Below are 26,355 nucleotides of genomic sequence, written 5' to 3'. Positions count from 1 at the left end.
CATCTGTGTTTGTCTGCCTGTTCTCAGTCCTGAGTCCGACTAGAGCCTAACAGAACGAACTGGCCACACAATGAACCCGGCTGAGACGCCACACGAAGCACAGGAGGACGGCATGCAGCACGCCCTCCAGTCTCAGGGATTGCTGTTGGGGCGACATGACCACCTAATACGGACCTTATTGGAGACCAACCAGCAGTTGTCGAATCAAGTGTCCCAGTTAACATCACAAGTGGCTGATCTGGTAACATCTAATGCCTCCCTATCTGTTCCTCTGTCTGCACCTCCTCCTGTTTCCCCAGGCTCGGCTTCTACTGCTCCCCGAGAGCCCCCTGTCACCTCGCCTGAACCCTTCGCCGGTGAGCTAAACAAGTGTCGTGGTTTCCTTCTTCAGTGCCGCCTGGTTTTTGCACAGAAACCCCACTCCTTCGCCTCTGAGACGTCTAAGGTACAATACGCTCTATGTCTGCTCAGAGGGAGAGCTCTGGTCTGGGCAGAAGCCATGTTCACTAACCAGCGTACTGAGGGGTATTCTTTCGATGAGTTTTCCTCACGTCTTAAGACTGTGTTTGACCACCCAGACCACGCCGGTAATGCCTCCAAGAGACTCCTGAAGCTACGACAGGGCACAAGCAGTGTGGCAGACTATTCCATAGAGTTCTGGACATTAGCCGCTGATTCCAAGTGGAATGATGAAGCACTCCAGGGGGCGTTTGTAAACGGTTTGAGCGACCCTGTCAAAGATGAGTTGGCTGTTCGGGATGAACCCACTAACCTCCATTCTCTCGTTTCTCTAGCCATTAAAATCGACAACCGGTTACGGGAGAGTAGACGGGACAGGAGCGGTCGAGCCTGCCCCACTAACAGGGAGAAGCTGTCCTCTACCCGCCAGGCCACAGCCCGACCAGCTCAGCGCTCACCCCCCTTTGAGTCCTCTACTATGGAGCAAGACGAGCCCATGCAGCTGGGTCGTGCTAAACTGTCCCCAGCAGAAAGACAGCTGCGCCTTCGGGCTGGCGAATGCCTATACTGTGGGGACGCCACCCATTTCCTCGCCAACTGTCCCGTTCGACCAAAAGACAGAGCTCGCAAGTAAGGGTGGGTGTCCTTGCGAGCCCTACATCTACCTCCCACATCATAGGTCCCCGATTAGCTATTTCTGCCACACTCCAATTCAGAACTCTGTCCCTCCCGTTAACCGCATTAATTGACTCCGGAGCAGAGGACAATTTCCTCGACGCCAACTTTGTTAAACAAGCAGCTATTCCCGTTACATCTCTGCCTTCCCCTATCCCAGTCACTGCCATTGACGGTCATCGCTTTGCCCGGATAACGCACCAAACTGTCCCCATCTCTCTCATTTTGTCAGGCAATCACAGAGAGACGATTCGGTTTAAGGTAGTCTCCTCACCTACCACTCCCCTTATCCTCGGTTATCCCTGGCTTAGCTGTCACAATCCCCACATTGATTGGGAAAACCACAAGATCCATAGTTGGAGCAATCGTTGCCATTCTGTCTGCCTCGGATCTGCTATTCCGCCCTCTGATAACCTCCCTGCTCTTCCGGACAAAATTCCTGACCTCTCGTCTGTCCCTGATGAGTACCGAGATTTAGCGGAGGTTTTTAGCAAAACTAAAGCTCTCTCTTTACCGCCTCACAGACCCTATGACTGCGCCATAGAGCTTCTTCCCGGTGCCCCCTTACCGTCCAGCCGGCTATTCAATCTGTCCCGGCCTGAGAGGGAAGCCATGGAGACCTATATTAGGGACTCGCTGGCTTCAGGCATCATCCGTCCCTCGTCTTCCCCTGTCGGCGCCGGTTTTTTCTTTGTTGACAAAAAAGATAAAACCCTGCGTCCCTGCATCGACTACCGGGGACTCAACAACATTACTGTCAAAAACACATATCCCCTGCCACTCATCAATTCGGCCTTCGAGCCCCTTCAGGGCGCCACTGTATTCACCAAACTCGACCTTCGCAACGCCTACCACCTCGTCCGTATCAAACATGGAGACGAGTGGAAAACGGCGTTCAACACTCCCCTAGGGCATTTTGAGTACCTGGTCATGCCATTCGGTCTAACTAATGCCCCTGCGGTTTTTCAGTCCATGGTGAACGATGTCCTAAGGGACTTCCTCCACCGTTTTGTTTTTGTCTACCTAGACGATATTTTGATATTCTCCCAGTCCCATGAGCAACACGTCTCCCACGTCCGCCAGGTCCTCCAACGCCTCCTGGAGAACAAACTGTTTGTTAAAGCGGAGAAATGCGAGTTCCACCGTCAATCTGTCCCTTTTCTGGGATTTGTTATTGAGCGGGGACAGGTTTCCCCGGATCCAGAAAAAATAAAAGCTGTGACCGAATGGCCCACACCCACCTCACGGAAACAACTGCAGCGATTCCTCGGCTTCGCTAATTTCTACCGCCGCTTCATCAAAGACTTCAGCCGGGTGGTAGCCCCCCTGACTAAGCTCACCTCCCCCAAGATCCCGTTCCTGTGGACCTCGGAAGCTGAGACTGCTGTGAGTACACTCAAAAGACTGTTTTCAACTGCTCCTGTTTTGATTCATCCTGACACCAGTTCGCAGTTTATTGTTGAGGTGGATGCTTCTGATTCTGGGGTGGGAGCTGTACTGTCCCAACGCTCCTCCACGGATCAGAAGCTCCATCCAGTGGCTTACTTCTCCAAGAAACTGTCCCCAGCAGAAAGGAACTATGACGTGGGGAACCGGGAGCTGCTTGCGGTAAAGCTGGCTTTGGAGGAGTGGAGGCATTGGCTGGACGGAGCGGAGCAGCCTTTCATCGTCTGGACTGACCATAAGAACCTGGCCTACATCCAGTCGACCAAAAGACTGAATTCTCACCCGAACCTATCCTGCCTGCTTCCTGCTTGGTGGCGGTTGTCCGCTGGGAGATCGAGGCCCTAGTCAGGACTGCTCAAGAAACAGAACCCGGGCCCACTGACGGACCCCCCAACCTTCTCTACGTCCCTTCTGCCGTACGACCCCAGGTTCTCCACTGGATTCATACCTCCCGCTTCGCTTGTCATCCTGGCATGAGACGTACCCTCACACTACTCAAGAGACACTTCTGGTGGCCCTCTGTCGAGGCTGATGTTAGAGCCTACGTGGCTGCGTGTGCCATCTGCGCCCGGAATAAGGCATCCCACCGGTCTCCCTCTGGCCTGTTGCTTCCCCTTCCAGTCCCAAGCCGCCCCTGGTCCCATGTGGCCTTGGATTTCGTCACGGGTCTTCCTCAGTCTGAAGGTAATGACACCATACTCACCATTGTGGACAGATTCTCTAAATCTGCCCATTTTGTTGCATTACCTAAATTACCGTCTGCCAGTGAGACAGCGGACCTCTTTGTCCAACATGTATTCCGTCCCCATGGAATACCTGTGGACATTGTTTCTGACAGGGGCCCACAGTTCATTTCTCAACTCTGGAAGGATTTCTGTTCTGCTCTGGGTGCCTCTGTCTCTCTCTCCTCTGGTTACCACCCTCAGACCAATGGCCAGACGGAGAGGACTAATCAAGACCTGGAGGCTGCGCTACGCTGTGTGGCAGCCCAGAACCCGGCTACCTGGGTAAGACACCTTCCTTGGGTCGAGTACGCCCACAATTCACTCACCTCGTCTGCCACCGGCCTCTCTCCATTCGAGGCATCAGTGGGTTACCAACCCCCTTTGTTCCCGTCACAGGAAAAGGACCTGGCTGTGCCTTCAGTTCAAGACAACCTCACCCGCTGCCGCAAGATCTGGGATGACGCCGGGAGGCTCTCCTCCAGGCGACGGCCGGAGCAACAAGAAGACGGCCGACAGACACCGGGTTCCTGCACCCCAATACCAACCAGGACAGAAGGTCTGGCTCTCGTCCAGCAACGTACCCCTACGGACTGACTCCCGTAAACTGTCGCCCCGGTTTCTGGGACCTTTCGAGGTGGAGTCCGTCGTCAACCCGTCAGCTGTGCGGTTGAAACTGCCCCGCTCTATGAGGATCCACCCGACCTTTCATGTCTCCCAGTTGAAGCCTGTCTCCTCGAGCCCCTTGTGTCCGCCTACGGAGCCCCCTCCTCCGCCCGTCTTGGCAGTGATCATCCGGCCTACACAATGCGGGAGCTCCTTGACGTCGGAGACGTGGGCCGGGGTTTCCATTATTTGCGTGGACTGGGAGGGTTATGGTCCGGAGGAACGGTCCTGGGTCCCCAGGCGTTTCATTCTGGATCCTCAGTTAATCTCGGATTTCCATCGGGCCCATCCTGACAAGCCTGGTGGGACGCCGGGTGGCGTCCGTTGAGGGGGGGGTACTGTTATGGGTCAGTGTCTGTCTCCCTGTCCCAGCCTGTTTTCCTGTTCCCCTTTCCCTTGTGTGTGTGTGTGTGTGTGTGTGTGTGTGTGTGTTGTCTGTGTCTGTCTACATGTCACTCAAGAGGATCTAGGTCAAGGGGTGTGGCCATTCTCACCTGCTCTGCTCCAGCCAGCTGCAGATCATTCCAGTAATCAACCAACACCCAGCTGCAGCTCATTCCAGTACTCAACCAACAGTTATCTACCCGGGCTGTTCACCTCTTCAGCGCCAGTTCGTTGCAACCATTCCTGTGGTAACGTGGCTCCACTCTGTGCTCGAGAGTATTCAGTCCTGTTATTAGCATACCTGTTGCCTCCTTTTGTGCTTGTCTCACGCTTCCCATCTCTGTTCAGTTCCCACCTCTGGACCTGCTGCTTCTCGGTTCTCATCTGCCTCCTCGCTGCCTGCTCACCTCGCAACTCCGTTCTCAACCAGCCTTCCACCCAGCTCTCGTCTTCGCTGCCTGGCCACACACCCGCCGTCGGATCTCCAGCTTCGACTCCACCTGGAGCTGCTCTCCTGGCCATTCCCTCCTGCACTATCCACATTGTGTCCAATAAAACACTGCTAACTGCTCATCTGTGTTTGTGTGCCTGTTCTCAGTCCTGGGTCCGACTAGAGCCTAACAAAACCGAACCCCGTCAAAAAGCCCAATATTTGGCCGAATCCGAAGCGAAAGTGAACAGAGCACTGACCAACTGACTTAACTACACCGGCATGATCTACAGGGGGGGTTGATACACTGTGTGTGCCATTGAGAGTATGCCACGGGAGTGGAGCAACCAACTCAAGTTGATTGCCCTAACTAATTTAGCTCGCAGGCACCAAGTCTAAGAAGTATTGGTATTAGCTTTTAAAGCAAGCAAAATCAATATTTTTTTATATTAACAATGGATCACTACTGCTACTTGTAATGGAAAGGGGTCGCTCCAAAGGGAGGAACCCACAGACAAATATCACCACACTCTGCAGTTGCTCTCACTAACAGTGTTCCAGCATCTTTCAGTTGATTGTTTAAATGCCCCGGTCTGCAACTTCACTGCCTACAGCAACCGCTTTCAGTCACTCTCACCGCTCTCATTAGCATCGTTTTCGGTGAAAAAGCTCTTAAAACCCCACTGTAAACTACCTGCCCAGCACCAAACAGCAGGCAGAGACAGTTAGGGACTAGCTGGCGAACGTGATGGAGCATTTAGCAGCTACAGAGACAGTTATTTCCTTTCGGAGTTTGTGGAGACTAAATACAGAGCAAAATAGTAAATATTGGACGAACATGAGTCAGGTGGCCAGAAACACAACTCCAAATGAATGCCAAAGTTGCCCCGGATTGGCTGCTTGGGTAAATAAACAACTGTTTGCTTACAAGTTTGCCATATTAACTTCATATAAATATATAAAAAACGTTTTATAAAGTCAAAGACTGCTAAACGTAACTGTCATATGACCGGTGATCATGTGACAAACAAGTTGCTTCCCGAGGCTATTTTGCAGCGGCACGGTTGCTCCACCCGATTTGGTTTAAAGAAATGCCAATAAACCAGAGGACGTTTTTCTCCCATCCCGGAATGCTTCCTCCACAGCGCTGTGGAGGAAGGTCTGGCAATGCCAGACTAGTCCTCACGTGGCGGTCACCGTGGCATTCAGCGTAATCATATGAATTGTTGTTCATGAGAATGCGTTGAATACGCGCAGTACAGTTGCGTTTATACGAAGGGATGCGTTGGGAAAAGGGAGTGCCAAAGAAAAAGGTATGTCTGACAGCACGATAGAGCGGCAAAAATATTCTTGATGAAGCACACTTGAAGGATATTTAAAAAAAAAAAAAAATATTAAGATGTTGCTGCTGTCTCCATCCACAGCAGCTTTCATTGTTGGGACTATATATATATATATATATATATATATATATATATATATATATATATATATATATATATGTATATATATACAGTATATAAAACTATTCATTTAAAACCAGGTGTAAATGGAAAAAAGGAGTCCACCTTGTTTGTTTTCTGAATATGCAGATTTAGTGGAAGAGAGCAGATATTAGCAAAAATTTCAATTTTCCTTGCAGAGCGTTTTTGATTTATATCAATTTCGCCTCCAATCAGGTGCCATATCATAGAGGAAGGTAATAACCCAGAAATAACCTCGTTATGGAGACAGCACCACGGTCTAGGCACAATGAACTCAGAGCTGAAGAATTAGTGACCTGGAAAGTGGCAGGGAGAGTTAATGGCATTAGCTACATCAGACACACAGAGAGAGAAAAGGGGGGGAAAGAGAGAGAGAGAGAGAGAGAGAGAGAGAGAGGGTATAGGACGCATAAAAATTGAAATGAAAATAAAAGAAAGGATCCTCTGATGGCTCATTGTTCTTTTTTTTTCCCCTCATCACGGTGCCTTTTGATATCAAGAACACAGCACTGAGTATTTTACCATCAGCATTATTATTATCACTGCTGTTTGAAATACAAGTGCAGCTATTCTTATTGTTTTTGAGTCTAATTAGTGGGAAATGGGGGGAAAAATTTAGAATAGGCTGTTAATGAATTATTTCCTTTCATGTATTTTATAGTGCATCTTTTGTTGTTTGTGGATTTGACGTGCTCACACACTTCACATGTACACAGTGTGTGTACCTGCTGACAGACTGTGTGCTGTGTAAATATGAGTGTGTGTGTGTGTGTGTGTGTGTGTGGGTTTGTGTGTGTGTCCACACATGTACTGTACAACGCAGTGACAAGATACTAAGGGGAAGCACATGTTTGCTTGCTTGTTTGTTTGCAAGTCTCTCGTACATTAACGAGGGCTTACGTGTTGTTCTCGCTAATGTGTAAGCCTACTTTTAAACACGAAGAGACAAAACTGGAATCAAAACTGATACGGCAATCTGGGAAAAGAAAGAAGGCAAATGGATTGTGTGTTCATTAGCAGCATCTGTCGGTCCTGTGTTCTTTGAAAAAGTAAAAAAGGAAACCAGTCCTGCTTGTGTGCTGCATGTGTTCTCAGTCCAGAAATGCTTTTTTTTTGACAAGGACGAGGACAATTAACGGCTAAAAAATTCTGGATATTATGATATTATATGTAATCACCTCTTTGATATCCAGCATCAATACAACTTTGGACACTTTGATATATGAGCCTGCCTTGATGAGCCTAGTGAATACATTAAAAATATGTTTAATTAGCATTTCAAATCAGCGGCACTCAACTAAAAAAGAATATACAATAAAGGAGAAATATGGCTGAGGAGTGTTTGCGTGTGTGTGTGTGTGTGTGTGTGTGTGTGTGTGAGGTGGGGGCGGGTGAACAAATTAGTCGTGGGTTTGATGAACAAAGAGACTGGCCTCAGAACAAAGCACATGTTTTAGCCTTGTGCCTTTCACCTTCTCCATTCATTTTCAGGCCAGCCGAATCAAAACGATCCTCGGGGCCTCCTTTTTTTTTTTTTTTTATTTCTTCATCGCTCTCATGCAAGAAAAATATTCCGTCTCTAATTAATATGACCTTATGAATTTTTAATAAAGCCAGATCCCTTCTTTGAAAATGCAGTGGGGAGCCTTGAAGTACATGTGTCAGTATTTGCTCTTAGCTGTGAGGAAGAAAGGGGAGAAAATGTGACTTTGGTTGAACTAGTTTGTGATGAATAACTGATGTACATTTTATCCTATTTTCTTCATTTTGATTTTCTTCACTCAGCAGACTCGTGCGTCTTTTAGATCACTGCAGATGATTGACAGATCAAGACTGTTAGGGCAAAATGATTGCTATTGCCTTATTTTATTTATTTTTCCAAGATGTGATGCCACGCCAAAGAGGAAGTTAAGATTTCAAACTGTTCAAAGAGAATTTCAGATGAGGTGTAATTCAATGGAAAATGTGAAATGTCAGTCTCAATCCTGCGCCCTGAGAAGAGAGGGATTCTCAACACTCGGTTGGTTTGCACGCGCTCACGTCTAGCTCGGGCTGCGCTGAGGCATCTCTCTTCTCTATTCCTGTCCGTTTTTTCTTGTGCTTTCTGTAAAAAACAAACCGAAATGCAGACAGCTTATAATCAACTATCTACCAGGAAGCAGTTATCACCTTTTCAATTTTTTTTTCTATTATGTACAAATTTGCTTGATAAATGTTGTGCGTGCATGACAAGACAGCTCTGTAAAACTGACTCTGTTGGGGTTAAATCCTCATGAAATCGTGATACATCAACAAGTGCATCAGATTAAATAAAAAAAAAAACATGTTTATCATGTGTCTGTGCTTTCTAAAATGCAACAAATCACTGTTAAAAATGAATCAGGTGCATGGTGTGACAATGTTATGATTAAGGTAAAGTTTAGCATCACGTTTGGGTTAAAATAGTCTCGCATTGCCAGACCTTCCTCCACAGCGCTGCGAAGGAGGGTCTGGCTAGTCCACACAGAACTCCAGGATGGGAGAAAAACGTGCTCTGGTTTATTGGCATTTCTTTAAACCAATCGCAATCATCATGGGCGGTGCTAAGCACCGGACGGAGCCACGGTGCCGCTGCAACATAGCCTCGGGAAGGAACTTGTTTTGGTGGAACGTGTGTACATTCAAAAGTTCTTTCAGTCGTTCAACAGAAAACTCAGATTGGACAGATAGTCTAGCTAGCTGTCTGGATTTACCCTGCAGTGATCTGAGGAGCAGTTAACCATAGTCCTCAGAAATTCACCAGAGTTTAGAACGCCAACACAAAGAAAGCGGCAAAGTGACATCCTGCAGAATTTCTGTCGGCAGCTGAACAATTCCAGAAGTGGAACGTTGTGGATATTCATTCGGGAGAGACTTTGTTGCAGATATGCAAAGGTTTATTGTACATAAGCATAATGAAATATGCAGAGTCTTTAGCGATTAGACTCCATCGTTATAAATAATATTTAAAAGGGGTAGAGAAAGAGGACATATCCCCCCGATGGAGTCTAGACACTGGTGGTGGCGGCAAAGGAGCCCGAAGACCAGACTCAAGGAGTCAACGGAGCGTTCTGCTGGAGGAAGACCCAGGGAGCTGAGAGTCACCCAGAGCAGTGATGGACTGGTAATCTGGCATTTGGGCAGATGTCAGAGGGGCCGCGGGCCCTCATGTGCCGTTTGGGCAGGCCGGCCAATCAGAGAGTCACAGAGATTGTCACAGCCATGCGGCCACTTAATTGTAAACAGCAGCCCATATAATTTCTCTCGGCCCCATTTCAAGCGTCAATAATATAGTTCTTTCGCCAAACAATAGCCAAATTTGTCCTTATCCTTCACACTTCATGAAAGTTTTATCTGATCAGTATTTACACCACATATGAGTCTCTCGATATCACAGTCATGGTTACCCTCCACAGTCACGAACTTTTACATTAGTCTGTATTGTTTTGTAGCAAAATTACTTATTCAGATCAGATGTTCAAAAACGTAAATGTGCATGGTTTGAAATAAAACCTGCATTTCTTTTATTTGAATATTTGTTTGCAAAAGTTAAAATGAAGCAATGCCTTCTGAGAATTTCAAGACAGAATCGAGTAGACCGTCTGCGTCTTTTCTACTGTCTATGGTCTGCGTCGTTGGAAGTTGAAAATTGGAAGTTGGAAGCTATACTGTTGACAAAAAAATTAATCGAGGCATCAAGCGACACAAGGGGAGGGGCGCAGAGAAAAAGTGAGAAATATAAGAGAGAACTGTTGGCCGACGTTGAAAAATGCTGCAAACTGACTTTGTTTTGTTTTTAAAATCAAGTGCAGCTTCAGCTAGCATTAGCGCTAATACTGCTAGCTAGCATGTTAGCGACACATCTGAGCCAGCACACCAGGGAGAAAGACAGGACAGTGAGGAATATGAGGAAGAACAAAACGAGCAAGAGGAGGATGAAGAGATAGACATGGATAACGAATCTATGGAACTAGCTAACTAACACAGAACAACAAGCGTGCTGTGGGTCTGAATGTGGATTACCAGAAGCAAATGAGATGGAGACCAATGCTGCAAGAGGGAGTGTAGGTACAGTAAGTTTGTCTACTTCAGAATATTATATTATTATGGAGCGGCTGGCTCTAATGATTTTTTTTTATATGTCTATGTTTTGGTGCAGTTGTTTATAGCATGGGAGTTTACGTTCACCATCACTGGGGCTATCAAAAGTGTGTGTTCTTTCCGTGCGTCAAAAGTTCTATCTGCGAGTTCTATCTCCCTCCCTCCCTCCCCACCGGTGGGCCGCTGGTGGGTGGAAATGCCAGGGCCGTTTTTTTTCCCAGTCCGTCACTGACCCAGAGTGATGGTGACTGGAGGAGGAAGGGGAGGAGGAGGGTTGCAATATAGGAGGAGGGTTGCAATATTTGCCTGAAATGACAGCTAACAGCAGTAGAGAGAGAAACAGATTTAAAGCAGGGATGTAATGCTGTGATTGGATCAGGAATTTTGTGGCCAATTCTGGTTGGTTTACTGAAAAGCGAAACCGCTGAATAGTTTTCGGAAGAGAGAGCGGTGATTGAACTTAATTATATTGTTATTAGTTTTAGCCAGGTGTACCTTAGACTCGTTCAAGACAGTCCCGGAAGGTCCCATAGAAAAGCTTAGCAGCGGAAAAACAAGCTGCAACGTAACGTTAATGTAACTTCAATTTACGTCCACTTAAAGCGCTTGTTTTAAGTGTCCGACAACATTATGGACAGGATGGATCCCTACAGAGATAGACCTTTTTGGTAAAGAGTAAGATCCTTTTTTGTTTAACATGAAACAAAATCACTATCGCCAAACCCACCAGACTCCATTTAAATAAATCGTATCATCGTAAAACACACTTCATTAAAAGTCAATAAAACATCAAAAGCTGTGTTCCTTTGTCTTTCCACTGTTCCAACAATCACCACTCTGGTTTGATTGAAATAAACCCTTAATTCACATTAACATTTACATGTGAAAATATGCTGGCTCTATACACGCTAAAAGTACTGTTTATTTTACTGGTGAGTTTGGGCTGTTTCTGGTTAAACAAAAAGGATTTCACTCTTTAACAAAAAGGTCTACCTCTGCAGAGAATCTTTCCATAATGTTGTCAAACACTTAGAATAAAAATCTGAGCCTGTCAATGGCAAAAACAGCTCTTTTAATGGACGGAAATTGACACTGCTCAGGTGCCACCCATGAATACATGGCAGCCCGGTTCGTGGCGGCCGGTTACAGCGTTCTCGCTCAATACTGGACCAATTCCAAAGACTTTTGCTCACTTAGACACCAATGCATGGGAAAAAAAGGGTCCAGGTTGAAATATACCAAATGACTGTCTATTGTAAAGCGAGACCTGTTAAAACAGTTAAAAGTTGAAGTTTGTTTTCAAGTGCAGAGTGGATGCAATGCTGCCCCTTGTGGCTATTGGTGGGGCGGGGGGAGGAAACACCTGCTAGAACTGTGATTCTCACCAACCATTAAGTAGCAGTGGGTGTTTCTCCGTCCTTCCAGCCTCGGGGGGCAATAATGAGCCCATTAGTGCACCACAATGAGGCGAAAAAGACATAATGACATTCCCATTAGCCTCCGCTGTAATGCATTTACTAATTAGCGAACTTAGCATGCAAACATGCTAAACTAAGATGGTTAACATTGTTAAAAAATGTTGCCTGCTAAACATCAATATGTCAGCATTGTCATTGTGAGCATGTTAGCATTTAGCTTAAAATACTGCTGTGCCCAAGTACGGCCTCAAAGCATGGCTGTAGAATTCTTATTTCCGACTATATTAAATGATTAATTAAAGCATCACTACGGTAAACACACACTTCGCAGTGGTATAGTACACAAAGTGACCTGTAATTATAAACTTTCAAACATGCCATTACAGTTTTTCAGTTGTAAGTTTTTGTTGACTTATTTATAATTTCACTACTACATGCACAATACCTACCTTACACAAAAACATACACACACCAACACTGTCCTCAGCCTTTGCATTAATTATTATTTGTAATTATGTGGTACTACGTGGATGCAGACATTCACACCTTTAATTGGATTTTTCATCTCAAGAGTTTTGGTTAGCAGCTGTCACAGTTCTGCTTTGTGCACATACATTAGTGTACCTCTTTGTCCATACCGTGTGTGTGTGTGTGTGTGTGTTTTTTTGTGTGTGTGTGTGTGTGTGTGTGTGTGTGTGTGTGTGTGTGTGTGTGTGTGTTTGTGTGTGAGTGCGTGCGTGCGTGAGTGAGTGCGTGCAGACATTTTTGGCTATTTCATTGTTGCAGGGTCATTGTTGAAACCTGTGGGGTCTCTGTCTTTATTTATATTACATATCACTGTATTGTTTTTTCACACCACCAAATATATACTGTATATAGGTGAATAAAGAAATAATCTTTTAGCTTTACTACTTTGTTTATGAAAAAAAAAGTTACGAATATCTGCGATCAGAAAGCTTTTAAAAAAGCACTTTCTCTTCAACATTCTCTTTTTTCCTCTCTATTTGTCTTGAAACTTGACACTAATGGTCTCTTACAGCAACACAGAGTGTGTGGGGGGCCTTTGTCTGTTAGGATAGCTGTCTTTTAAAACCGAAACATTAGTAATAGCTAGTAAAACTGCTATTATTCTGCGGCAGGCTCCAGTGTGGCTGCCTTGGCTAATGAACATATAGCTCTCAGTGCATCTGTCCGTCTCGCTACCAACCCTGTCAGACAGGGGTCAGAGGTCAAATGGCTTCATGCTGCATGTGTGGGCGGTGTGTACAGGGCATGTGTCTGAACGGAGAGTTAACAGAGAGACAGAGACGAGAAGGTAAGATTTAGATTCGAATTCTGGGACCACTGACGCATCAGAAGACTCATTCATAATGTTTCTGTTTGTAAATTTGTATTGGCAGACTTCTCCTGATACACTGTCCTCCACCTTCATTTTCTTATCAGATCATTTTCAATTCATCATGGCCCTGAAAGTAACTTTTTATCATCTCCCATGGTGCTCTACACCTTGGCTGCCATGTAGTTTCTTTCACGTTACGAAAGGAAATTGTCCGTAAGAGCTTCAGCATGTGAGTTCACCTAAATTAGAGCTTTAACTGAATTTGTGAGCTAGAGGCATTGTGTTACACCCCCAAACACCCCCCCCCCCCCACCCATGAATGTGGAGCTACAACACCCGTCATGACACATCCAAGCTTTTTGTAGGTAAATAACAGGGGGTACAAAAGACAAGACAGCTTGGCACAGCTGGAATGGCACACACCCCCGCGCAGCCATCATCACCCGCTCGCCCCTCTCTGGCACCTCTCTCTGAGGGTTTGTAATTGATTCAGGGGGCAGGCGATAAAGATCGATGTCAGTCCGCCTCGGCTGCGACACCAAGAGAGTCACAGTGGCATCATGCGACGGAAGACGCCAGCCTATTACGGAGGCAAAATCAAATATTTGTAGCATCCGGACACACTTGTTATTTATTCATGCTAATACAAGTATATTAAAGAAGCTAAACAGGGTAAGTGCTCCATCACTCACAAGGGGAATCAGCCAAAGCATTTATCAGGACCTCGGGTACGACTCCCCTTGGCCAAGTCTGCCCTCACATACGGCACGCTAACTGACAGACCGAGGTGGATAATAGGCTCTGATTTGTATGCATAGTGTTGCCGCTGTCATTTCTTTATGGTTGGTTTGCAAATAATGCATGATTTGGGACTTGAGCGTCAAGAGGAGACTTTTTCTGTATGTACGGGTAGCTGCAAGCACATACGCAAAAACACACACACACACACACACAAACGCATGTACCACACGTACCAAACCCACTCACATTCGTGTGCATATATATACGCACACCCCGACTGGAATTCCTCTGCGGTTTTTGTCCGTTATTGACGACTCTCGCCGAGAGAGTGTCTTCATTAGGCAAACAATGATGCTGATGTGTGTGATGAATATTTGTAACAGTGAGTGTATGAACAGTAGCAGCCGCCATTCCTCAACTGTTTTACACCATTAACAGCGCCTCCCCACCCTTTGTCAGCCCATAAAACCAAGACTTCAGATATATTATGTTTTAATACCCGCTTATAAAGGAAAACATAAAAATGCAAAATGCAATATCCAGGAGCTGTCACTTTGATAAACAAAGCTGAATATTGATCTGTCTCTAAATTGGAGCACGGGGGGGAAAAACAATAATGTTAGATTCCTAGTAACATGAAATTACATGCTGAAACAGAGTGCGTTCTGCTTTGGCCTGTCACCATCCAGCTGCACAGCAGTTTCTCAAACGGAGTAAACCAGAGTCCCACACAGCCAAAAGGAAGCTGCAGAATGACTAACGGTGGAGTACAGACACTAGTTTTCTTCACAACAAATCCAAGATGATGGACTGAGGTTTGTGGTTTACTATTTATTAAAGGAGACAGATGTACTTGTTGAATGAACCAGTTCAACCAATTATCATTTCTAATTAGTGGTGATAATTGCTCCAGCAACACAGTTTTGAGAACAAGATATCAGTTTTTTAATTTATCAATGGCAAGTATTGTATGTCTACCACACTGGGAAGCACCATCTGGGGAAATGCAAATATTACACCCATAAGTGATAGTTTCACATTAGTCCTTCCAAAAACGCATTGGCGTTAAAATGCTGCCATAACAGCCTTAACTCTTCTGGTTTCAAGCTTTCTTCAAGATTGTGGAACTATGGCTGCAGGGATTTGCTCCCATTAAAGGGGTGATAGAATACAAAACCAACTTTGTCATAGTTGAATAACGACAGCTCGGTGGGTAAAATGGGCATACAGAGAACCTCAAAGTCCCATTGACACCTCTTTCCTATGCAAATCTCACAATTTGAAACTGCCGCTGAAAACGGGCGAATCTCAACGAAGCTAATAGTTGACGTCAACTTGGTGTCTGTAACTTAATTGGCTCTGGTCTGTACCTTTGTCACACCCCAAAATTTACATACAGACCAGCACAGATTTCACACACAAGTTTAGCTGCGAGCTGCTCAACGGGAATTACAAAGAAGAAAGTTTGGAAGTTTTTCAAGGATATTGAAAATGAACCACGGTTGTAAATGCAGTGGTCCAGGCTGTACAGGGAACGCTGACACTTTTCACATTTCATCGTGAGCTGCCGGTCGTGGTGCTCCAGGTAAGCGGTAGTTGGCGGTTCAGTTACCCCAGAAAAGGTGACTGTGCGGCGCTGTGTATGGAGTGCCGCGGGCTGCCGGCCGTGGCCGCAGCTTCGCTCGTTGTAAACCAACCAATCAACGTGCAGCTCATCTAAATATTCATGAGCATTCCATAAAAGGGAGAAAACCTCTCATTTCATTCTAGGGTTCATTCTATCACCCCTTTAAGCAACAGTAGCATTAGTGTGGTTGGACACTGATGGTGACCAATATGCCTGGTTCACATTCCAGTTCATCCCAAAGGAGTTGGAGGGAGTTCAGATTAGGGCCAGTCAGGTACCATTTCCTAAAAGGGGAACTCCACTTTAAGCTACGAAGAAGTGAGCTTACTAGCCCGCCCTTTGTCTCTGCTTGAAGCAACCAGCTCAAGGCTATATTATCCGCTACTAGCATAACTAGCACACCCGAATCTTCGACCGAACTGTCGGTGGGCGAGTTGCATTGTGGGTAATGCAAGCCCCAGGTCTTTGAAAAAGAAGAGAATGCATGGAATATAAAAAGACAATATATCTGGTTCTGTTGAGCCTTTTGTTTTTTAAAACTGTCCATTCTGAGTCCAACAGGTTGTAGGAGTGCAATGCTAAATCCGCAGAGCACTCTTTTAAGGCTTTGTTGTTAGGTTCTGCCATACTTTTTCACTTTGTTTTACAAAGCGGAACATTATGAATATACAGTATGAAGAAGGCAATATTCAAGGTAAGAAACTGATGGAGAATGACAGGATGATGCCATTGCAAATAGGTTGTTGCATTGCACCTCCCAAGTGTATCTGGAACTTGGATTTAGTAGAGGAGCTCCCAAATTTAGCTTAGTAAAAACACTTTGGAAGTAAGTACAACCACAAAAGACTACAACAGCTAAATGTTAAACTTTACTCATTAAACTCATAATACAAACCTGTATTGATGTGAGGCTGAAGAGTCCTGTGTAGGGTGACCAGATTTCCCAGAGCTAAAACCGGGACACTTTGCACGTGACCGTAGTGCTCGTGCACGCTTTTTAACATGAACATGTGCCAGTCCAGGTCAGACATATACACAGACAGTAACTTCATTATTTTGATCGTAGGCTCCTCATCTAATAATAACAGTGTTTTTTCCTGTAAAATTAACAAAATTGCAGCCTTTTTCAGTTTAGTGTGAGATTTATGTTGAGATTTTTTTCTAAAAAAGATTCTTTGAAGTGTTATTTATTCCAATAACACCAAAAGAATTAAAATGATTTATTGAAAATGTTGAGCATAACCACTTCATTTCCTGCATTCTGGTGAATTTTTATGCACAGATTTCTACCTTTTTCTGAATCAATGTATACTGCAACCTGCAAATATCTGTAGCCTAGGCATCATTTACTCCTCCCTCCTGTTTGGCGTCTTTTGGTGAGGAAGTAACCTCCTTAAATGTGCATATGACAATTATTCACCTCAATGATACATTAATTCATTTTAATTTATAATAGACCCCTGGACTGTCATATTTCAGATGTGTTTGAGCAAGATTTCTGCTCATGTCCAAACCTTCAAAATACAGTATATCTTTGTTCTCTGTGATTTGGAGGAGACGATGAGTCGTGACATTTTGAGAAAAATAAAGTTAGGTTAGTAGGCTATTACAAGAATAAAGTCACTATATTTCAGAAACTAATCTATACCTGCACCATAGTCTGCTGTGCATTACGTGATTGCTCTGCTGATACGGTAGATCTCAGACCTTCTGACAGACACAGAGCCCCGTTTGGGTCTCTGGGCTCTGAATGAGACAAATAGTTTAGCTAGAGAAGTAACTGAACGCTGCTCTACATCGGAGGTGGAAAACGGAAACTACAGAAATACACGGAGCACAAACGGAACATCTACCGCAGCATGCCCACAGCTGAGCCGAGCGCGTCCATAAACCTGAAGCTCCGTGTGTCTGAGTCTGAACCCTGGACTGGAACTTTGTGTTGATGGCATCAATGTATTACACTGATTTGGTTATGATTCCTCCCAAAACTTCACCCGGCTTTCCGGCTTTCCTCACGGAGAGACGGTTGCTAGGTGATAGCAACAAATACAGCATGGTCGGACCCCGCACGTAGCTGCCCGTTCCATTCGCCTCGGAAAAATAAACTGGACAAAGTTACATTCGGGGCTACACTCAAAAAATTCGGGGCTGAAGACCCGGCAAAATCGGCTGACTCCGCTCCTGGTGTAAAGCGGGACATTTTAGCGTCCCGACAGGCTTTTGTCGGGACTCGGGACAAATAATTGAAAATCGGGACTGTCCCGGTCATACCGGGAGGTCTGGTCACCCTAGTCCTGTGTGCCTGTGACATGTCACTGCGGTTGACGCACACTAACAACCCTTTTTGCACCTTTAGTGATAAACGGTTTACTCTAACCTCATCGTAAATATGTAGTTATGGCAACAGCTACAAACTGTGCAAACACTGATAACTTCTTTTAATATGGAGGAAGAAACTGATTACACAGAACATTTGACTTTGTGTGTTACTTGTTTTGTGGCACACCAAAAGCGTGTAAAGTCAGTATAAGTTTCTAGTGCAAAAAGCAATTTTCCAAGCGAGACTATACGGCTGCAACATGAGAGACCCAGGGCTGCTGACAGTATTTCCGTACACGGAACTGAAACAGAGCTGCAATAGTCTGTCGCTTTTACTTAAATTACAGTAACGCTAAGTGTATAATGGTTGTATTGGCCTCGGCGTACCTTTACACAAAGTCCAGCGGGCTAAAATGCAGCGTTTTGGCCTGAGCAGGTTAGCAATTGGATGCTAACAATCAAAGTTACACAATGTTGCCAAGCAATGGAAAAACCTTCTAACATTTCTTAGTTTGACCATTTGTTTTTCACATGTGTACCTTCAGGGCACGTCTGTTAAGGACATTAACATACAGCAGTAACGCACACACATACTAGGGAGGGTCAGGAACAACAAAGCCAGCTGAGCTTGCCCTGCTATGTCAAAATCCTGACACATCAAACAGACTACTCACATTATTCAATGGGGTCTAATGGCACTTAACGTTCACAGTCTCTCAGTATTACGTACTCCAACGTTGCTCCAGCATGTAGTCGTACAATCGAATTAGCCATTAGCTGTGCAACATGCTAACGCTGAGTTGGGTCACGAACAGCTGATGTCGAGACATCCTTAAGCTTTGAAGTGAATGTACTGACTTGTTGAGAAAGAGCTTCCCCATAGTTGTGGAGATATTGCAGGCAAAAAAATAATGTTAAGCCGCTGGGTCTTCACATCCTCAGATGATGATAACTGTTCCAAAATTTGAAGAGTTTCCATGAAATATCTTTGCGTCACACGTCAGTATGTCTAAGAAGCAGGTTATATCGATAGTGCTGACAGTTTGGTCTTGTACGTCAATCCATCTGCCAGCATATCTGAGCTCTGCTCATAACTTTAACCTCCATGTATTTTGTTCTGACACCCGTTTTTGAAATGTCTTGTTCTGCCAGACCGTCTGATGGCTGTCTGAGTCGATTTGTCAGAAACATCCGGAGTGAAGCGATAACAAACTGCATGCTAACTCCCATGCTCCCCCCTTGCATGAAAAAAAAAAATCTCCCTCTCTCTAACAAGGCGTACAGCCTCATACCTAGAGAGTTAGCGCTTCATGTCTTCGACAAATGGACTTACACCTCTCCCTCCATCTCCCGCTCTAGCAGAGCTCAGGGAAGGCAGGCACCCATCTACTTCCCTCCGTCTCTCTCTATATTAAATCGACCAATCAGGGGGTGTCAGTCATGCATCCCAGCTCGCGGCTGACAAGTTGGCAGTTGCGATGCAAGAGCGGTTCATTCATTCCGATGACACTCTGCCAATATCTGTATGGTGGAAGCCGCGCGTCTCTGCCTTTTTTGCTCTTAGTCAGTGGAAACAGATTCACAGGCAGACAGGGAGGGAGAGAGAGGGGCATCGAACCGAGCAGAATTAAAAGCTTTGACTGTAAGTTCTCAGATCCGGGGTGTCTGACTTGCCAGTTTGAAATGTGACTGATAACGCAGGAGGAGAGGAAACAGCTTGTCTTCCTGCCTGCAAAGCTCAATCTTTAACGTTTGTGGATAGCAAAGTGTAATGGCGTGCTTGTGTGTTTAGGCTTGTTGTAGAAACTTGGGGGCATATTGATGTAGCCAGGAGGGTGCTGAGCCAGAGCAAGGGTTGCTCACTGGGCTTGAACTGTTACCGGAGGGGGCCCTTTGGGGCCTCGGAGCATCACCAATAATCACAAACAGAACCACCATGACATTAACTCAAAGTCTTCTGAATTCAGGGATAAAAAAAAAAGCCACAATTTACTCTCTTCAGCTTGTTCTGAACCATTTCAGTGTCTCATGTATTGACTATTCTAATGCTAGCTGTCATGAAAATCACATCAAAGATCTGGAAGATGGATTTACCTGATTGAAAACGTAACGGCTGCATAAGGCTTCTTACCAAGAATAGCTCCAATAAAAAGCAGCGCGTTCTGTACTGCACAGAAACATCACAAATAACAATCTCCTGCCCACATCTGTGAAGCAGAAAGTAAACTCTAAAAGTTGAAAGCCAATGTCACCATTAGTGAGTCCTTGGAGTATTAGCTGTGAAGTTGTGCAATAAAAAATAAAATAAAAAACACCTATTGTAAAACGTATGCGTCTAAATGCTGATAATTGTGTTTTTCAGCGCAGTATGTTTTTAGAATCCACGATGAGTTCAGATGCTTTGCCTCTAATGAGAGACCTGTCCCAAGTGGGTCTAAGCATTCTGGGTAAAACAGCTAATTAAGTGGCAATTAACCAGCGCTGTCTGCCAGAAAACTAAGTTAGAACGTGCTTGTTAGTCCAACCACCACAGCATTAGCTGTTGAAAAAAATAAATAAATACAATAAAAAAATCACACGCAGAAATTCTTTTATTTTTCCTGAAAGGAGATTAGAAAATTACAAAACACCATTGATCTCTGACTTTACTCCTCTGGAATGATAAATGATTATGAATCAGATCAAACAAGGATATGGGAAGAAGAGAAAGTGAGAAAGAAAGGGATTGGACGCAGAGAAAGCAATGCATGAGATGCATGTTTTGTCTTAAGTTGGATACATATGGGCCTTAACACTGGGTGACAGAGTGTGTGATGTTTTCCTATCTTTCATTATCAGCCAGCCAGCCCGGCCGTCAGGCATTACCTGTTGATGACCGAGTGGACCACCGACCTGATGGACAGATGGATGGGATCGTTGATGAATGTCTGGCAGGTGCTTTGTCAGTCTGGAAGGCAATCTAAAACCCAGAGGAGAGGGGAGAAACCACTTAGACTCCAGGGACACCGCTAACGTCTCTCACACAACTCAAAATCCAAGCCCCCCCAAACCCCCGCTTGCAATCACATTACAGCGTTAAACTTTGGTGTTAATGACGCTGTTTTTCTATGCTTTTGTCACCTATAATGGCAGGCGATGTCCCTCCAATATCAGCTGGGTCTAATTTAGAAAAATGCCCGTAGAGGAGGTCAATCTCCTCTTTCATACACGATGACTGATAGATCCAATACCTCTAGAATCAGATAAAACTTTGACAAATGGCCCCGCGCCAGCCTGAGCGGTGTTGAGGAGGACGGCAGGGAGCCGAGGAGCTGCTGTGTCCGTGGCCAGCCCTGTCCCTCTATCCCATCAGACCAGCACTGGCTTTGATCAATGGGGCCACAGTTCAGAGATACACACACACACACACACACACACACACTGAGACGTGTCCTAGGCCCGTCATCACATGATTAAAAGGCCTAAAGGATATTGCATTCCCACCATTCACTCTACCAAATAGAAGAAGAAGAAAAAAACTTCATAAAAGTGAGACGACAGCATCTTCCCTGCGCTACTCCCTCCTCCATTGTTCCTCTTCTTTTTCTCCCTGCATGCAAATTTGGATTGATTAGAAAGAGAGTGGACACTAAGTAATATGAGATAGATTTCACCTTCCCCTCTACTCTTGTCCTCTCCGACTGAGCAAAGGGAGAAGAAAATCCCTCTCTTCTACTTGTTATTGTTGTTTTCATCTGCCGTCAGCCACAGGACACCCGCCATCCTAACCTTGCATTAATCACAACCCGGCTGATAAATCGACCCGCCGATTAGCATGATAGATAGCCCAAAATGTAAATACTAGCACACATTGCTAATTGGCCCCCTCTACCATGGAGACACATCCGTAGTTGCTCTGTCAACTTGGGAGGATAACTTTGGCCTGGCGGGCGCGGCTCTCGATCATTAAAGAGTTGTGGAGTTATCATCTGTTTGTGAATCTCTCTCCTTGTACGATTTCTCTTTCGATTTTTCCTCCAGCTTTCTGTCCCCCCCCACCCCCCCACCCTCCGTGTATGCTGATTTATACATTTGGCTTGTGAGGAAAGATTGCACCTGTACGCCGTCTGCTATAACAGATGCTATGGAAGGTAGTTAAGGGGCTAACATTCTATTGATCAGCCAGGGAAATCAATTGACAGCGCATACACACAAAACCACAGAAGAGCGTCGGAGTACACACTTCCCCACAGCAGTCACAATACACACATTTCTATTAGACAACGCGTGGCTGTGTGTTTGTTAGGGAGAGAATGTTTAATGTTGAGTAAGTTACCAGTTATCGGTTCAGCTGCACCGGGAGCTAAGGGGCTTGTGCATGCATGCGTGTGTGTGTGTGTGTGTGTGTGTGTGTGTGTGTGTGTGCATGTGCGTGTGTGTGTGTGTTTGTTTGTTAGAGGGCATATGAGGGGATCAAGTGTCTCCAGATTCATTTCCTCTCACCCCCAGTTGCTCTGCCAAAGAAAACAAGGCTTCATAAACTCTCAGAGTTCAGCAGCGGAAATCTCCCTGCCTGTTTTGGCATTACCAGTTGCCGCTCCGTATGAAAGTATAAAAGTCCCCGCTATGACCCTCTGAAGTAGGTAAAAATCAAAAAGTGCTTGGGAATACATTTAGTAAAAAAGTCTATAAAGTTGATATTGTCTAACTATCTATACAAGCGGTCATCAGCCTAATAAATGGGACATCATCAATCTTGAGATGATTGCCAGACATTGCAATTGGAGCTTATAATGTATTTTTATCAATTTCCACAATATTACAAGTTTTCCTTTATTGCACAGAGCACATGAAACCGTTTTATTTATTTTTTGGGGGCGGCTTAGAAAAGAAGAAAACCACCTATGGGTACAATATTCTGTCGTCAAACTGGCCTCCTCCGTCAGTGTATGAGGCTGTGTTCGGTGTTTGCACCCGTCCAACTGGTTAACTGGGAGCTGTAGTTGATTCGGCATTTTGCAAATTTGCTGTGCTTTAATTATTGATTCAATATCTGTTTGCATGTTGTTGCTTTTGGGATTGTTTTGGTTTGTATAATCGTTTTTTTGAGATTCTGCCGTAGTGCACCTGAATGGACAATTACCCTGAATGACGACTTAGGCGGGGTCGATTATCGGCCGTTGGACAGTCTGGCGAGGTCAGTGACTCAAATCTGTTCGGTGTGTCCCGTGCTGTCGTCAGTCTGGGGGGCTGTCGGCCTTCATCTTGGCCGACCTGACATGTTCAGTCGGTGGCAGGGAAGTCGGGACGCACCCGGAAATGGTGAGCGGGATGAGCGTGACTAGAGTCTCTCAAAATCTGACGAAAATCTTTTTAAACTTTGTTGAGCTGAAATGAAGACAGATTCAGGAACTGCACGGCCTATTTCTCACTTAAAATGTTTTCAGAAACATGTTTCAGTGAACTATTTTAGTACAATATGAGATCGTATTCTGAACAGCCGCCATGACAGTCTGGCTTTGAATTTCCGGAGAAAACAAACCCATGTGACGCGTTCGTCCAATCAGCTACCGGTTTTCATTTCTTGGGCAACAATACAGAGTAGCGCCGCGTGCTGCTATGGAGACGTATTACGTTTCTCAAGTCGGTGTCGCCTCAGTGTGTCCCGAGGCAGTTTTTTGGACCTCGGGGACGCGACTGATCATTTCCACTGGCTTTTCTGCCGAGGGTCGGCCGTCTGGTTGGTGTGTAACCACTTTTAAACTGACAACCTAAGCCACCATAGACAGTTTGGGGCAAGGGTCCAGGGGACCAATCATGGACCAAGAAATGGAGTTGTAAGTGGGCCATGGGGCAGAAAACCAGGAAATACACTGGAGGACGACAGGTGAGGAGAAGTGTGCAGAAGGAGAAGTTTAGGTAATACTTTACTTGAAGGTATCTACATAAGAGTGACATGACACTGTCATGAACACATGAACCCTAACCCTAACTTGTCATGACAAAAAACGAATGACTCTTACTAAAAGAAGCGTTATGTCATAAACGTTTATGACTTGTATATAATGTTTATGACACGTTCATGACAGTGTCTTGTCACTCTTATGTAGATACCTTCAAGTAAAGTGTAACCAGAGTTTATCATACTCTGTTCCTTGTCGTCATTCCTTTGGGTTGCCATGCATTGCTCTCCCTTGTAGAAAATAACTTAGGCCTACCAACTAAATTGTGTTTAATTGATTTTAAGAGTTCCTAGTTTCTATATAAATCCAGGCAGCGTTGTCAGATAACATTTTAAAGTAAATCTGCCAGTGCCACGCGCACTCACTTGGCACATCGCCACACATATTTACAGGTTTCCTGTAAAAAAGGAAGCCAAGAGGGGACATGATGCATCGCAGATATGGATTGGCGTTTACAGCAGCTAAAAGCGCTAAATATGCATTGCATTCACTCCCGGTTCTAGCGGTTTAGCTGACTCTGCCGGGGGAGGGAGCTCCGCAGCAGCTTGACCCAGGACATCTTGGCCTTTGCTGCTTTGATTTTGACTATAATTTTTTCATTCATGACTACATCGATGAGAAAACCCCTGAAACGGCTAGAATACCACTGCTCACATCGTAAACTCAATTCTCACAATCAGACAGTCTGTAATCCTTCTTGGCTCTGTTTACATTTGGCATTTGTGGCAGCTTTTGCATGAGGAGTGTAAATGGCATATAAATGAATACCACTGACTTTCAAATTACCATAGTGAAAGTGTTACTTTTTCTTCCGGTCTCCCTCCTTTCCCCGTTTCCCCCCTTCCTCCCATTCTTCCAACATGTCTGCCTGTCTTCTAGCCACAGCAGCAGTTAAATCCTCCATGTGTTTCGGCGTGGTGAGGAAGCTCTTGTCTGTGACCACTGTATGCAAAACGTGGCATTAGTCACCAGCTAGCCTCCACTGACACGCCTGCAGTGTGAGGGAGATTAATGCCTACCAGGGACACTTTATTATTCTCCCTCTCCCTTCCTCTTTTTCTCAGTCTCTCTCTCAGTCTTTCTGCCCCTCCAACCGGCCACACAATTAATTGTCTGCTGCGTGCCTCCCTCCTCTCCTTCCATTGCTCTGTCCCTCCCTCCCTCTTGCTCTTGCCAGAGTGACAGATGTGGAGAGGTACATGATATGGAGGGGAGAATGAAGGTAGGGGTGTGTGTTTAAGTGTGTGTCTGTGTAGGTGGGTGGGTGGGTGGGTGGCTGGAGTGGTGCAGGAACACATGCTTTTGGCCTTGACAAGCACCTCCCATCCTTGGCCTACCCTTTTCTGCCAGAACACACACACCCACACATACACACACACACGCACACACACACACACGCACACACACGAATGTGCATGCATACGCGCACACACACCACACGCGCACACACACTAACCAAGGCTGTCCCTACTGGCCAAAGCTCAGGCTAGTTTTTGGCAGAGATACTGTATCAATCTTATGACATACTGAATTGACTGTGAATTTCACACTCCACTTTTACACTAAAACCTTCATGATGCTTTCTTAAAGAGGTATTTAATAAAAACGTGTGACTTAATAAAAACAAAGTAAGTAAAGACAGTACAGTGGGAAGGCAGGTACAGCCAGACTTCAAGTGAAATCCAAACTTTACACATCCGAGGGCTCGGGAAACGATTACCAAGATCGGAACTTGCCATGGCACAATCATCCTATAGCTTACCAGGTTAAGGTGCATTTGGCTTACCTGCTAGTTTACAAAAGCGGAAGGTAAGGACAGACTAGTCTCGCATTGCCATAGACCTTCCTCCACAGCACTGCAAAGGAAGGTCTGGCTAGTCCACACAGCATTCCGGGATGGGAGACAATCACAATCATCATGGGCGGTGCTAAGCACCGTACGGAGCCACGGTGCCTCTGCAAAATAGCCTCGGGAAGGAACTTGTTTTGGTGGAACAAGTGTACGTTCAAAAGTTGTTTTAGTCGTGCGAGAGAAAACTCAGATTGGACAGATAGTCTAGCTAGCTGTTAACCATAGTCCTCAGAAATCCACCGGAGTTTAGAACGCCAACACAAAGATAGAGGAAGGGAACGGACATCCGGCCGATAAGAAGGACATCTGGCAGAATTTCCGGCGGCAACGAAGCAACCCCAGAAGTGGAGCGTCGTGGATATAGACTAAGAGAGTAGTAACTGAACCCGATGTTTTTGACCGCTTGAACCCAACCCAAGCCCGATGTAGTATACGGTACAGTATGTAAACTGAAGAACTGAGTTTTTGTTACGCTGTCTAGAGTGAGGCTCGGGACTCATACACCTATTTGTGTCCGTATGTCTGTCTGGGGACGCTACTGAAGTTGTGTAACGGCTGGTCTTAATCAACAGGCACTATATTTTCACAAAAAAAAAACGTGGACATTGTTATTACAGTAATTCACTATGAGATGGATAGCCTAATTGGTATTAGAAATAGGCCAACCAATAGACTTAAATGTGACAATTTCATCTAAAGATGAAAACGTGATTTTATTTAAAAGATGTTAAA

General features: G+C 45.2%; 1 long non-coding RNA gene across 1 annotated transcript; it reads left to right on the top strand.

The window, feature by feature from the left end:
- The first annotated feature begins 4,172 nt into the window (after positions 1–4,172).
- LOC120555406 lies at positions 4,173–4,923 on the top strand. The gene is made up of 2 exons (XR_005638705.1): positions 4,173–4,600; positions 4,701–4,923. It is a non-coding gene; the product is annotated as an uncharacterized LOC120555406 (long non-coding RNA).
- Positions 4,924–26,355: the final 21,432 nt, after the last annotated feature.

The sequence above is a fragment of the Perca fluviatilis genome, chromosome 3 (genome assembly GCF_010015445.1).
Source record: "Perca fluviatilis chromosome 3, GENO_Pfluv_1.0, whole genome shotgun sequence".
Classification (NCBI taxonomy): domain Eukaryota; kingdom Metazoa; phylum Chordata; class Actinopteri; order Perciformes; family Percidae; genus Perca; species Perca fluviatilis.
Note: the sequence above shows the minus strand (reverse complement) of the source record. Positions and strands in the feature narration are given on the sequence as shown.